Source organism: Pelodiscus sinensis, chromosome 5, assembly GCF_049634645.1.
Source record: "Pelodiscus sinensis isolate JC-2024 chromosome 5, ASM4963464v1, whole genome shotgun sequence".
Classification (NCBI taxonomy): domain Eukaryota; kingdom Metazoa; phylum Chordata; order Testudines; family Trionychidae; genus Pelodiscus; species Pelodiscus sinensis.
The window spans coordinates 68,520,567-68,536,442 of NC_134715.1; the positions used below are offsets into that span (position 1 = coordinate 68,520,567).

The 15,876-nt window shown below is 39.0% G+C and overlaps 1 long non-coding RNA gene across 1 annotated transcript in view; it reads left to right on the forward strand.

The window, feature by feature from the left end:
• LOC142829625 (uncharacterized) overlaps positions 1-15,876 on the forward strand; it is a 33,615-nt gene extending 17,739 nt beyond the window's left edge. Inside the window, exons 3-5 of the long non-coding RNA XR_012904241.1 lie at positions 2,203-2,283; positions 5,089-5,217; positions 14,208-15,876. This is a non-coding gene — a long non-coding RNA (uncharacterized LOC142829625). The remainder of the gene's footprint in view (positions 1-2,202; positions 2,284-5,088; positions 5,218-14,207) is intronic.

Here is a 15,876-nt window from a genome sequence, read left to right on the forward strand (position 1 = left end):
TTTTAAAGTAAACATAAGAAAATATTTAATGCCCCAATGTCAACATATAATGAAAGATGCTACAATATTGAAAAAACTTTAACACATGCATATTTGTTAAAAAAACCTACATATTCTGGATGAGACCCTATCCACATTTAAATTAGTTGCAAAACTCCCCCTGAGACTTCAGTTGGACTACTTGGACTACTTAGAAATAATCATATAAATTGTCTTTGCAAAATTGGGACCTAGAAAAAGCAATCTGAAAATATAAGAAGGATAAAAGAATAAATGAGAAGTCTTGTCAACTGGATCAGTGAAAATTGGAATGGCTGTGTCTAGTATTAGGCTGCTTTAAAGAAGCATTTATTGGAGAGAATTAATCTCTAATTATATACACCATACTTTTGAGAGAGATCACTTATAGTGATAGGAATGATTAATGAGGCAAAAGATGAAAGACCTTAATTATGTTTAATTGAATCTAATTGAAATAGCCTCCTTGATTAATTGAGTAAAGCCCAAAACAAAGGACTGTAATCAATGACATGATTAAAAAGCTGGGTGATTCTTTGTGCTCCACATAAATATTCGGAGCGGTTTTTTAATATAAAAGAAATTTTAAAATAATTTTTTAGGTTCTAGTCATTCACTCTTAGAAAGTTTAATCAACACGAGAAAAACTTCCAAACTGTAACTTACTTTTGCTCTTGATTTCTCAAGACAACATTAATTGTGTAAGGGCATTTATCTAGTGAAACCTGTTACATTAATATCCCCAACCCTGCCTTTCTGTGTGAAATCCTGGCCCCACTGATGTCAATTGAAAAAAATAATTATGTCATTGGGGCTAGGGTTTCACTCACTGGCTGTGTCTAGACTTCATCCCTTTTCCGTAAAAGGGATGCAAATTAGACACATCGCAATTGCAAATGAAGCGTGGATTTAAATCCCCCTCCGCTTCATTTGCATAAAAATGGCTGCCGCTTTTTTCCGGCTCGGGCCTTGCCGGAAAAACGCGCCAGTCTAGACGCAGATCTTTTGGAAAATAACGCCTTTTCCGAAAGATCCCTTATTCCTTATTTTAAGAGGAATAAGGGATCTTTCGGAAAAGGCTTTATTTTCCGAAAGATCCGTGTCTAGACTGGCGCTTTTTTCCGGCAAAGCTCCGAGCCGGAAAAAAGTGGCAGCCATTTTTATGCAAATGAAGCGGGGGGGATTTAAATCCCCGCTTCATTTGCAATTGCGATGTGTCTAATTTGCATCCCTTTTACGGAAAAGGGATGCAGTCTAGACACAGCCACTGTGTCTTAACCTCTCTACATTGGTTTCCATACCTGTAAAGTAATACAGGCTAGTGTTACATATTTTATTACTTTAAATTACTTTGCAGGGTAGTAATGTATACTTATCTATTCTACATGGTTTTATGGACTATTGTCCACGAAGGGAATTGGAAATTTAAAACTTTCATGTAAGTGGTAAGTGTAATTATTTGAGGGGACCTAGCCTATCTCAATATGGACAAAACTTCCATTGAAATCAGCTGGATTTTTGTAAGCATAAGGAATGCAGGATCCGATCCAATGGTCAGAAAAAAGTCACATAGTTGGCCTAGAAAACTATATATTCTTTGTCTTATGTGATTGAAATAGGCAATATAAAAATCTAATTCATGCCTTTTTGGTTTTTATGTTTGCTTTAGAGTCACAGCAGAACCACAAGTGTTATCCTTCAAATGTTGTGAACAATAAAGTGGTCTTATATAGAGTATTAAAAAAAGTAGCTTTGTGGTTATTCACAACTGAATAACAAATTGCATGTTATACAATGCATGATAGTTATCTATGTTACCAAAGCTATAGCTGTGTAGTTATTAGGCTACATTTATCTACAAGGCCCAAGAAAGATGACATAGATTTGCATGAACAGCCGAAGATCAAAGAATGCAATAAATGATGCAGGAAACAACGATTTAAAAGAAAAACCTCTGTGGATCAAAAACTTGTTTGTTAATTTCAAGATTTTTTTTAAATACTGAGGAAAAGCATCACCTGCAATAGGCTGCAGGTTTTCCCTATAAATGATGGCTTAAACTGTATCTGCATCTTTGTAAAGACAGAACTATATTTGTACAAACAAAAATAAAATAGTTGCACAGATGAGAGATATCATAGGTTTCCTCCTAATTTTAGTGTGTAATATGTGCTTGATCCAAAGACCATGTAAGGAAAAGGAAATCTCATTGACTTCACTGGGCTTTTGACTGTGCCTTGTCTGAATGTGGGGCTGAAAGTAAAGGTGAGTATAACTCCCCTTCCTTTATTAAAAGCAGAAGGAGAGATCCTTCTCTTCTTCCTCTATTTGGCTTTTATAAAACCTCTAATTACAGAGCTTTTCATCCTGGGCTTGTGAGGTGAAAAGTTACCAGGCAGGGCAATCTGAAATGAGAGCAGCAGAACCTGGTGCCTGGCCTTGGACTAGGGCAGTAGTAGCATCAAAGGAAAGGATAAGAGGTGCCCTAGCCAGTGGTTTTCAAGTTTTTTTCTGGTGACCCAGTTGAAGAAAACAGTTGATGCCTGTAAGCCAATGGAGCTGGGGATGAGATGTTTGAGCAGTAGGAGATGGGAGGGGGTAGAGGCAGAAGGTTGGGGTTGTGAGAGTGAGGGCTGCAGAAACGGAGGTGGCAGGTTTCCAGTTTTTGGAGCAAGTTGTGTAGTTTTAAGGATCTGACAAACTGGAATGACATCTGCTCCAAAATATATTAACCAACTGGTACTATTGCAACCTTCTGATCAGTGGTGAGAAAAATCCATTACAACTGTTGTGTGTAACTGTCCCCAGTGAAGTTGAACTTGCTATTCATATGAACATTAGTCTATCAAGATAATTTCCAGATTTTTTTTTAAATGATCAGAAGAATTATTATGTAGTGGTTACCATCAAGAGTCCACTTCAGCTCATGCTGATTCTTTTATTCTTTATTGGAATGATTTTGCTTCCTACCTTAATGTAGGCATTATTTTTGGATCATTTAGTGAACCAAGGGAAGGTTAATTTTTATGTAGCTTGAATTGGAATTTTATTACAAGGTGAAAAGACCTTTTAAAAATCTAAGTAAAGATTTTTCCCTCCTGAAATGTATCCCTTCTTTGGTCTTCAGTATGCCCCTTTCTTTGTTTTTCCTCTGGAAAAGTTACTACTACTTTACTTATTCTCTATCTAACCTCTCATCCACAGTATTTATTTAAAAATGTGTAACAGCCCCAATTGCTCCAGAACCTGGGACTGTTGAATCACTACAAAGAAAAAAGTTCTTTAAACTAGAGAAGTTAATAATAATATAGCTTCATTTCTTGTTTTAAAATAAAATCTTAACAATGGTCATCAAAAGGCCCTGAAGTTTGCCAAAATTGAGCTCTGATGTACCTTCAGACAGAATATAATCTACAATCACAAAGAATCCATTGAGAGAGTTTAATGAGAGCAAAGAACATGAATATTTAACATCAATAGTTACAAAAGTGTTTGTGGGTCAGAAATTTTCCTTTTGTATCAATAGTTTAGTGCATTCTCACAAAGGAAAGACTGAGGACTTATGGGAAGTTTGAAGATTGCTAGTAAAGCCTGCAACAAGAATATAGATAGTTGTGAGTACAAACATGGTAACTAAACTTTGCTCAAAAGAAGTTAAAGAACCCTTACTGTTCTCCTGAAAAACTAATCTGCATGGGAATAAACAGGAGGACTAAATTAATACAAACCCGCAACAACCCCAAACAAAAGTATATTAAGAATTAATAGGAAAGTACTGTATTAGACACATTGAAAAAGTACCCCAATAGTAAAACTGAATGATTCAATAAGTTAATGCATGATACTCTGCCAGTTGAATAGATTTGTTTCCTGGAAAGAAATGACCAGAGCTAACCACTCTAGCTTAATGAAAAATTGACCAGCAACTGCATGAGTTTCCAAAAATGCATCAAGTCCTTCAGCACAAAATTCATACTAATTTGTTTGGCAGCAGATCTTGCAATCTGCTAAGAACCTGAAAGGGAGTGGTTAGTTCACCTTGCAGCATCAGTCCTTGGTGAGCTACAAATTTTCCAGGCCTACTGCTCAAATAACTTCAGTAATGTTTCTGAAGCAGACAGCAATGACTGGCGTTCTTTGTTAAGTTAACGAATTCTACCTCTTAGAAAACTGCAACCAACAGAAAATTAACAGTTTTACAATATATCAGTAACCGTATTCTTATTGAGGATTTAATCTTGTATTCATTTTCTGTTCCTAATACAATAAAACCCATTTGCTGGAGTACAAAGGGAAATACAGATAAGGTGAGATCTTTCAGTGTAAATGGTGCATGTCCAGAGAACTAAGCCAAGAGTGCATAATAGGGGGATAACAGGGTGTAGACCATGGAATGAAGCTGTTTTTTTCTGCTTAACCAGCAAGATTTTTCCCTTAAGGATTAGTATTTATAGGAAAAAAGTAAAATAGCTAGTACAAGGAGAAAATAAGCAAAAAAAGCTCTCTTTCTTGGGGTTCCACCTGGTCTTTATGATCCTTGGGTTTCCTCAGATATTCACCTTCTTGTGTCTTCCAAGCAGCTGCTTTTATAGCTCTTCCCCTGAGCAACTATCCAATTAGAAGAAAAAGCCGAGTTGAGGTTAACCCTTTGTTTATTGGGAATGATATAGAACTCTACCCCCCCATCTTTCTGTATCACAGAAGGTTCTGACAAATGATGAAGTTTTATTGTATTTAATGAATCATCAGAGTATTTCCCATAGAAATAATAAAAAAGCCCCACATATCCTTTTCTTTATAAGCCACAATCATCGTTTATTCCCGTAAAAACAGACCCTCGGGAAGTAGCTATATACCTAGTACACAAAATGGGAAGAATACATCATTGGAAATCTTGGAAACTCTTCAGCAATGTATATGTTTCAGAATAAATGAAGGCCTCTGAACTAATCCTCAGATGAAAAGAGGTTCATATACGTCTTTAATTAGATCATGCTATTGGAACACACTATTGTGATAAAGAAGATTTAATAAAGCATTTTGTTCTTTTATTACTTTCATTTCATGTAGCATATCTGCTTATCCAAGCAAGATGTTTGACTTCAAAGGAAGTGCTATCCGCCCTCCCTCTGTCCAATAAATAACTCCTAGAGGAGTAAAAACAATATATGTTCGTAGCTTCGCTGGTACTGCTGAATGGTGAGAAGATCAATCATTATCCTTCTTCTGTAGTTAGGGCTATGTGATGGGCCTCTTCCTCTATTACTCTTTCTTTAATGGCAATTTTTGTATATTTTCTAATTCAGTAGTTGTTCAGTTACACTTCTCTATCAGAGTCACTAGCGACAGTGTGACAGACTCTTGATGGCAGACTGAGATCACCTAACGCCCTGCTAGTCTTGAGAGGTAGAATTAGTCCCATGCAGAGGCCTAGCAGAAGGCCTACGCACCACTTTAATAGGCCTTCATCCAGGGGTGTCTGGTAGCCTATGTGGGGAAAGACTTTGCCTTCCCAAACCACCAGACATGGCTCTGCTCACAATCTGCCCCCAGAACACCTGCTGTAGGCAACCTGGGGTGGAGTGTTGCTGTCTCCAGCACCTACCGTTCCCGTGGTCTGGAGGGAAGGAGGCTAGAGGTGTGTGCCTTCCTCTCTCCCCAGTGCTCTGAGGATGGAGAGGCTGGGGCAAGCATGCACCTTCCCCCATCCCAGGTGTTTTGCGGCTGGGGCGAGGGTGTACCCACCCTCTCCACTCTCATGGGGTTCGTACTCATGGGGGGAGAGGATGGGACCTCAGCAGAAGGGGTGAAGCTGGAGGTGGGGATGGGCCCATGCTTTCATCTTTAAAATAAATAATTCTTTGAGGGCATCTTAAGGGACATTCAGGACTTATTCAGACCTGCTGGGTTCATTTCACATATGGTTTAGTTTTTTCCCCAGCATGACTCTACTTAGTGGGTTTAGGATAGAAAGTATAAAATACCCACTGCCTCCCAAAGTTCCCAAAGGGAGGGAAGCCAAGTTGCCCTCAGGGTTGAGTGTGGCTCCCTACGCTGTCAGAGGGAATGTGAATCTTACAAAACCTCCAAGAATATTAAAGTATGGAAATGTGCAGTTAGTGTACCCAAACAACTTTTACTCCACCCTGAAATTACCAGGAGAGTATGATCAGTGTGTAAAAGTGTTCATGGTCCCAGATTATATTAAACTGATTTTTAAAGTCTCGTTAGATTTTTGTTTGGGAAAAGTTAAGGCTGTCTGGGTGCTTTAACTGTTCTACCTGGATTTCTTTTAATCTTTAAATGACTTTTTTTTAAACACTACAGAAGAGGTGGGGAACCTTATTTGGGTAGGGGGCTGCTGACCTACAGAAAAATCCACACACAGGTCAGAAGGAAAAAACAAAACAAACGCTCACTGAGGTGGCCCCCAGCTGAAAAGGAGAAAGACACTTCCCACATTTTCCTTGCACACCAGAGTCTAAGGGGGCCCAGCCTGAGGGGCTGTGTCCAGACTCAGGGGTTTTTTCAGGAAAAGTAGCCTTTTTCCGAAAAAACTTCACCTGCGTCTAGACTGCAGCCGCGTTCTTTCGAAATTAAATCGAAAGAATGCGGCTTTTCTTTCGACGGCAGTAAACCTCAATTCACGAGGAAGAACGCCTTCTTTCGAAAGTGCTTCTTTCGAAAGAAGGCGTTCTTGAACGTAAATAGGGCTTCTTCGAAAGAGAGCATCCAGACTCACTGGGTGCTTTCTTTCGAAAAAGCGGCTTGCTCTTTCGAAAGTTCCGCGTGCAGTCTAGACGCTCTCTTTCGAAAGAGGCTTGCAGTCTAGACATAGCCATAGAGTGTGTGTGCTCCAGCCCTGCAATGGGGTGGTGAGAAGACTAGAGTGCCAGCGCAGGCTCCCCAATTCTGAGGGTCCCCTGAGTCTCAGGGGCCAGATCCAGGCAAGCCAGGGAATGCATATGGCCTCTGGGCCTTAGGTTCCTCATCCCTGCATTAAAGGAAAAAAACAGAGGTTTTTTTTTCTATAATTACAACACTTGTAATACCTAAATTAGTGAGATGTACTTTCATCTTTAACTCCACATTGACAGTTTTTAATTTGGAAATATGAAAATCAGGGCCATGTTGCTTTGAAATTGGTCCACTGCTTTGTTTCAAACACTTGTCTGTCATCAAATCTTCAGATGAACAGGATCTGGGTTTAAGTTTGTAAGGAAGCACAACTCAGTGAGACTTTCAAGTTTTTGTTTTTGTTGCTGAGCACCTGCAACTAACATTGACTTGAGGGGAATTTGTAAATGCTCCACGTTTCTAAAGATTTTGCCTGTTATGATTGAATATTTATATATAACATTTTAAGAGATCCTGAAGAAAATTGAAGAGGGAATAAAGATAATCACTACTCTGTAGTGTTTACAGTCTAATTTATATTAGGTACAACTTTGCATTATACAAACAGGATGTCAGGCAAACACGAGTGAAGGAAAGTTTCATAAAACCTAATTTTGTGCTTTTCCATTCTTTCTTTTTTTGGTTTACTTTTAATTCATGTAGAATTTGGCTAGCTGGTGAGGGGGTATAGGCTTTGCCAGAGGTTTTGTGGTAGAAAGCAGGATGGAAGAATCAAATTGTTTCCTTTATGGAATGTACTAGAATTAAAATTTGGAGGCCAAATTTTGCTTCTAGTTTTTATGCTGAAACATAAATTCAGGTACCCACATGTGCTCTAACCCACTATTCTATTTAGGATGCTTGAGTTAACTTTCAATGAATTTAAATTAAGTTTACCCTCACCTGATAAAATCAAGCAAATTGGGATTATTTAAAAAAAAAAAGCAAACTTGCATGCTAGTTTTCCTTCAATTTGCTCACCTTGGTTTAATACTGTTTGCTTTTCTTTTTGTATTTTAACAGGGTTGCTGCTTACGTTCTGGAATAATTTGTATTTAACAATAAATGCAAGTTTATTTTATTTTAGTGGCTCTTTCACAACTAATTTGAACTTATGTCTGCCTTTAAATAAATATTTACATAAAAATAACATAAGATTGCATGGTGTAAATGTAGTGCCATTCAACTATGTAAATAGCAGCAAAAATGTTTAATTGAATATAAAACACTGGTAAAATGTAAACATCATTTTATTCCAGTTGCCTTTTGCCTGAGTTTTGATGACACAATTGAACAGAACTAATTGATAGTGGAAGTTATAGTTTGAAACAGGGTGCCATAAACTTGCTTTATGTCTGGAAACCTTTTCAGTAATTGCTTATGCCTTCCAGTGCTATTCACTTTGCTTTGTAACCCACTCCACTTTCTACTGCATGGTGTTCGGTACTGGGCTTATTAAATAGAATCAGTGTGTGTCATATATACAGTATCATAAATCTAAATAGAAAACAAAGCTGGCTACAGGTCTATGAAATTTGACTGCAAAGAACAACAGTCAAAGGTTGTAGACTGAGCTGGTTTCATTTTTGATTGCCAGCTATTTGTATTTTTCTGATCTGTAGAAGACCAAAGCTAAGAATCTGATTGAAAGAGTATAAGTTCAAACACATGGGGTAATAGCCACAAGTTTTGGGACATGAGTGGAGATTGGGGAGCCCTTTGCTACCACTAAGATCTGATTGATCTTTAGGCCATTGAGGCTCAGGACTAAGGTCTGAGTAGTTTAGGGAAATGAACAACAAATCAACCTAAAGTGATACTCAGACACTCACCTATTATATTTGAAAGGGGCTTTCCCTCTGTTGAAAATGGAGATTCATCTCTGTTCTGTAAAGTGCTGTTTTATGATGCTAAACCAATTACAGTATTTGATTCTTTACTATATTGTTTCCAGGGGCAACCACTTTCTACTCTGGTTTGTGGCTTGCTCTGCATAGTCTTTGGCAGGAAAGACTAGAAACAACAGGAGGCAGTGGCATGCAGAGTTGACAGGCCAGCCAGCTCTGTGATCAGAAAGGATAAGGGAGATATGAATATGAAGAGGGAAGGAACTGTGAGGGAGTGGCAAGAACAACTGTGTCTTAGTGTATGGAAGATATGGGAGAAAGCAGAAGAAAGAGATGAAAGATACTGAAGGAAGAGAAGAAGATGAAGGCATGATAGAGAGGCTAGGAGGGTAAGAAGAAAAAGGATGTGGGAAGGAGGGCAAGAAAGAATGAGGGTAGGAGCTGGGTTCTTCCTGCTGATTACAGAGTACATTTGAATGAAATTGACTGAATTTACTTCACAGAAGTTAGTATGGAATCTTTTGTGGTTTGCATGACTATGCACCCTTGGCTTCATTTTGAATTTTGAGTCAGTATGAATTCTCAAATCTCATAAGTAAATCTCAGTGGACAGTCATCAATTATACCAGCTCTGAGTTGGAAAGTAGGTGAAACCTTTGTGTTTCTCTTACTGGGACACAAAATAAATTGTACAAACTACAGTTACTCTTCAGTGACCAAACTATGGCTGCCCCAGTACAGCTAATCCTGAGTGCGGAGAGAGCAAAGAGAAGCACATCTAGTTCACCTGACACTACAATAGTTTGTATTTGTCAGAGTTTTCAGCCCAGACCATAATCATCAAATTAAAAAATGTCATGAAATTTGGTGAAGCAAATCTGAGCCTTGGGTTCTAATAAACATTTTGGATTTTTGGCCAAACAACACAATCAGGCTCTTACGGCATGGATCTCAGAAAGTGGTCTTTGTTTTTGTTGTTAAAGATCTGATAGCCATTTCCTAGCTTAACTGAAGATCTTCTATCCTTTAAAAAAAAGAGGATACACCTTGACATCCATCTTACCTGCATTTTGTTTAAAGAAGTGTAGTCTGTCCGGCATCCACAGCTGTGCTAACAGAAGAAAGTTATTTGGCTGACATTTTTTCTTCTCTTAACACCTGTTGTTAAATCAAACTAGTACATCGGACACCAGCCCACACAGCAACAACAGGAAATTCAGACTTCAGGCTTGATATTATAGCCACTATATATGATACTATCTTCCTTGTGGGATTGTATATTATATGGTTATATGTATATCATATTATATGGCTAGATGCTGCAAAACTAATAACATTTGCATTATGTAACCCACCATATATGTTGGGACAGTTAAGAACAATGGAACAAAATAAGAATGCTATTTCAACCCTATGACCGAATGGATTTGCTTTTGTGGGTTTACAGTAGCTATTTGACAAGACTTCAACATGGGGCAGTGTACACTTACATAGCTGCAGTTGCCTGTGTTGATTTGAAACCACTGTACCCAGTCAATTTCAGTGAAATCACTAATATGCGAAGAGAAGAGCTTTTTCCAACAGTGCAGTTAATCCACCTCTGTGAGATACAGTAGCTATGTTGATCGGAGAAGCTCTCCTGTTGACATAGTGCTATCTTCACTGGGGGTCAGCTCAGAAAAACTGCATTGCGCCAGTGATGTAGTTGTACTAATGTAAGTTTATTGTGCAGACCTGGCCTTAGGGTTTTTTTTTTTAAATTTTCATTTCCCTTTGACATCTTTTCAGAGTTTAATTTATTTTAAGCTAAGTGTCTTATCCTGTGAGGTGCTGAGGACAGCCCCCGCATTGACAGCAATGAGCATGGCAGACCAGAGCCCTAAAACAAGGGAAATGAAAAAATATATCTGGTCTGATGCATGAATACTTTGGGTTAAATTACGACTTTTCAGATGCAGAAGCATTCTTGGGTGTGGAGTAATCAACTGTAATGGTTGAGTGGCAGTGGCTAGAGTTACTATGATGGCATAGTGTCACGTGAACTAGATGTGCTTCCCTTTGCCCTCACTTCACTCTGGATTATCTGTGCTGGAGCAACCATAGTTTGCTCAGTAAAGAATAACTGTAGTTTTTACAATTTATTTTGTGTCCTAATATGTTCATTAGCCACTGGCATGAATGGGAGGAAGGGGGGGAATGGAGCAGTTATTTCCTCAATGTGGCCTGGCAGTAAAAGAAAATGCCATTAAACCAATGGTCTGCTATTAACAGATCTATAGTATGAGAAAACAAACTTGGTATAAACAGCCTGCCAGCAGAATCACCATAACTATCATTAGAGCTGGACTATTATTGACAAAAACACCCTATGAATATTCATTCTGGTTATAAAATGAATTCATTTCAACGGTATTAACTCCCCTTTTGTTCATTGTGCATGAAAGTAATGCTGCTCCAGAGGACTTTAACGATTCACAGACATTCAAAATACTTGCTGTGCAGAGTTCAATTTCAGCCTTTCAGTGACTATTCTAATAATGAATTTGCTATTAACAAAATGTGTTAAAATGGAACATTTTCAGTAAGTTTTATAGAATATGCATGGAAAGCATACTTTGAATTTGAATGTCAAATTTAGCATTGAGAGTAATGCTCATCCAGTTAGAGCACATTATTATTCAACATTTATATGGTAGTAACACCTAAAGATGATGCAAGTCAGTGCTCTGTTATGCTAGCTTCTGTACAAAAGTTTAGAAAATGATTGTCCTGACCTAAAGAACTTAGGATATGTCTACACTAGCCCCCTAGATCAATCTACCTGGTATTCCTCCTGCAATGAGGTTTACCAGCTAATTTGAGTTAAGGCTTTATTTCGGAATCCTGTTTCACTGCCGCATGTAGATGCGGGCAGTTACTTTGGGCTAGTCAATTTCTAAAATGGCGACCAGCCGGGAACATGCAAATCAAGCACGGTATATTTAAATCCCACGCTTCATTTGCAATTTTGGTCGCCCTCATTAGCCTCCTTAGATTGATCTAGGGGGCTAGTGTAGACATACCCACCGTCTAAAAGACAAGGCTATATAAGGGTGAGAAAAGGAGCTGGGGTGGACAATTGAGAAAGAGTAACAAAAAGAGCAGGGGTGCACAGTTCTTAGCCAGTTAGGAGCAGTAGTTGCTACTCATCATCAGTATAGTCATTCCTAGCATGTGATTTGACTCCAATTAAAACAACTCAAATTTTGTCTTTTGAATTCTGAATACTTCCAACAATCTGCCTGAAACAAGCTACAGAAAAAGAAATCATTTGCAGAAACTATCAAATAATAGTGACTATATTTAAATGATGACTTATTTTGTGGGATAAATTACAATTTCTATCACTAATAATAAATAGAAATGTGTTAAATTAATGATTTAGGAATTATTCAACCTTTGTCAACTGTGACAAATAATTCCAATTCCAATTCGACTTAGACATTTCTTCAAGACTCAACAAAATTGTCCTTTTCTCTTTTTTCTTGCTCTTTTCTTTTGTGCTGCATGGTATTGAGGAAAGTCATACATAACATTGAAATTATTGACTTCAGCAAGGAGAAGCAAGGACATTCAGAATTAAGGTGGAAACGTCATGTTTCACCAACCCGTTATGGCTTGGTACAACAGGAATCTATAAACAAGGGGTGATTTCACTTGCAATACAGTTTGTACTGCGGCACAGAAGGGTAGAGTTACAATAGGGTAAGTTAAGGACAGTGTTTCAGCCTTGGCGCTGATTCTTCTTGCTTTTGCAGACTTTAAGTCAGTCCTATGACATTTGAATGAGAGTCAATTTTTGGTAATTTAATTTGTACATAATTTTAAACCTTGTTTTTGGAAAAATAATATGTCTGCAGTGATGCTATTAGCTTGGGTAACTGCAGATAATTCTGCATGTCAGGGGCAATTAACACATATCCTGTGGCTCTGATTACTAGGTTCAAGGAAGTTCTGCTCAGCAGAAATTCTCTTACTATAGCCTCATGGAAAGTTAAAGGCCTCTGTCCTACAATTAAAATGGTAAAGTAAAGTACCCCCCACTTTTTTTTTGATTGACTATAAACTTGACTCACAGGAGTCTGCTTTCAGAGGATGGTGGTTCAAAGCAAACATGAATGAAAAGAAGTTATTGTAGCTGAAAATTCTTCTACATGCTCTCTTAATTGTTGTCCTAAAGTTTTTCTAAAACTAAAATGAGATAATACTACAGTCCAGCTAACACAGGAAGCACAAGCAATGCAAGTGAAACTAATCATTTGTTGCAGCATTATAAAGTGTAAACTTCCCCCCCTTTTGTGTACTATGCTAAGACACAGTTCATATGTACATCAAAGCTATTTTACATAATAAAGGCTACAGAGAATGCATTTCCTACTAGCTGTAGCACAAAATTGTATGATTAACTGACATAAAGGAAAAATACATTAATATATCTTCTACTAAGGTTGGAGCTCCCTGGCTTGGCACCCTCAGGACTGGGGATTTGCTGGATCAGGTGAGGTCACCTGTCACTGGCCTCCCAGCCGGCCTCTCTTCAGGGCCTGTGCTGTCCTGCTGCCCTTGGGCTGGGGCTCTGCCCTGCTGGGCTCCACCCTCAGCCTCCCTGCTGCCTGCCCAGCAGTGGCTCCCCGTGGATGGAACTCTCTAGCTGCAGCCGGCCCCATTGCTGGGGGGGGGGGGGGCAGAATTCCTTGGCCAAGGCTGGTTTTCTGCAGCTGGGGCCAGAGTTCTACACCACAGCTAGGGCAGGGGCTAGGGCTCCCTGGCCGAGATCAGGGCTAGAGCTCCATGATCTCTGCTGACCCTGGCACCTCTAGCCACCACGGCCAGAGCTCCCTGCCTGATGTGCTGCTGCTCTGACACCAGACCTCCCTGTTCCTGGGCTCTGTGATCCTATATTGCTGGGCCAGAGAGTCCCAGTTTAGGGAGGTACAACCTGTGTAGCCAATAGTTTGTATTTCATTGTGCAAAGTACAAACTAAACCCACAAACATGGCAGTAGGGAATTTCAAAGTTCTAAGTTAGTGATTCTTAATCTTTGGATCATGACCTATGGTTAGTTTTTAGCAGGTTTTTTTCCCCTACCGTTGCAAGACTTCTTGCCAATTCATGCTGAGACACTGGCAGAGCCAACTAATTGGTGCTCCACATGCTTTCTCTAGTTTTTAGAAAACTATACTATGCTCTCAAGAGTGACTATAACTTACATTTCTTGCACGTACTGTTCTATCACAATCCACCCACCTTTGGGATATGTGTGTATCTTCTTAGGAGGCATTTGTTTTCACTTACTTTCTACTGTAAATTGTGCACCTGACACATCAGACTAATCTAATAAGGGGGAGGCGGGGAGGTTGTCCCAATCTCGGTTTATATACTGAATGTAAAACTGCTTTATTTCAGCAAGGGGATCCATAGACCTTTGAGTGAGGCCCAGACAGTACAGCTAGACCACATCAGACCAGATGTCAATCTATTCCACCTGACAAGAAGTAAAAACTAAAAGCTGAAGAGGATTTGTAATGTAAAATATTGGGAATGTAAAATATATATAATAACAGAAAATCAGAGTTATTGCTTTAATTAATTCAGTTTAATTCCCATTGGATTGTATGCGGGTGTGGGAAGGCTTGGAGAATGTGGCTGGATGTGTGTGAGGGAGGTGCAGGATGTGCAGATCAGCTTGTGGGAGGCACAGGGCAGGGCCTGGGAGGTGCTGGAGTCATGGCAGGGGACTGGGCGGATCATGGTATAAGCACCTACAAAGAAGATAAGATATGGAGAGTCAGATTTGCATAAAGGTAGTAACTGAAATCAGTGGAGTAGAGAAGTTCAACTGGGGCACAGTTACTAAGGTGAAAATATAGGAAGCAATAAGCAATAAGAAGGAGCAATTGTCTAAGGAGGAGGAGGAACAGAGTGTGTTTGAGGAAAAGAGTGTTGTTCACTGTGTGTTGAAGCAGCAGAGAAGTCAATGAAAAAGTGAACAGAAAAGAGCTGCTTAAATTTGATGAGAGAAAGGTAATTTATGAGTGCCATAGAATAGACAGAAGCTAGATCAACACGCTATTAATGTTAACGCCTTTCCAGTAATGTGTTTCCAGTGCTACATTTCTTCTCTGTAGATTTTTTCCCTTGGACACAGCCCAAAGGTGAGCTCGGCTCCTCATACCATAAAAGGATAAACCCTTCACAAGATGATTACTTCTACATCCCACCCCTTCAGAAAAAAATCTGTGGTTTTAGGGAGAATGAATTATATGCTGTAATGTTACTGGGAGCTGGAAGAACAGCAGTGGCTTCTCCATTACATTTAAAATAAATAAGCAAACAAAATGCATATTTTGTTTGGCAATATGTACATTCACAATGAGAAGTTAGCAACTATTCACCAGTGATCAGGAAGTTATTTTCAGTTATTTGTGCACCAAATTTATCTGGTGCAAATTAGCACAGGCACATTGAGTATTTGCACTTAGAATAAGTGGGGCACACATGAATGTGTGCACACAATTGCCTGAGTCTAACTTTGCAAATCCAACCCGTTAGCTGCTAGCTAGCTGTTGAAGTGTTTCTACAGTGTCAATGACACATAGCAATATAAATCATCCACGGAGAAAAAACCCACACAATTGCTATCAGATAACCACTCCATTCCCCACAAAACAATGCAAACAAATATTAAGCATAGGGGGTACACTTATCGTTTATTTCAGCTAGATTTACTTTCTGATTCAAATAATTGTGTATGTTACTGTAAAATCTGTGTAGAAGTGTGGGAAGAATGAACTGAAAGCACAATAAATAGTAAATCTGCTGGGCCGCGTAGTCTTTCCTTCAAACAAATTCTTTTTAAGAACTCTGCTTGCACATACTTCATCAGAAGGATTTGTGCTAAGGATGTACTTTTGAAGTATGGCCTGTACCTGAAGGCATGAATTCTCTCTAAAAATCTGTTTGTTCTGTTTGTGCTAAAGGCATGGAGTTGCAGTTTGGGCACAATGCAACACTTGTATAGCTTTCATCAAATGCTCTGTCACATAGTTACCATGATGATTAAGACCACTTTGAG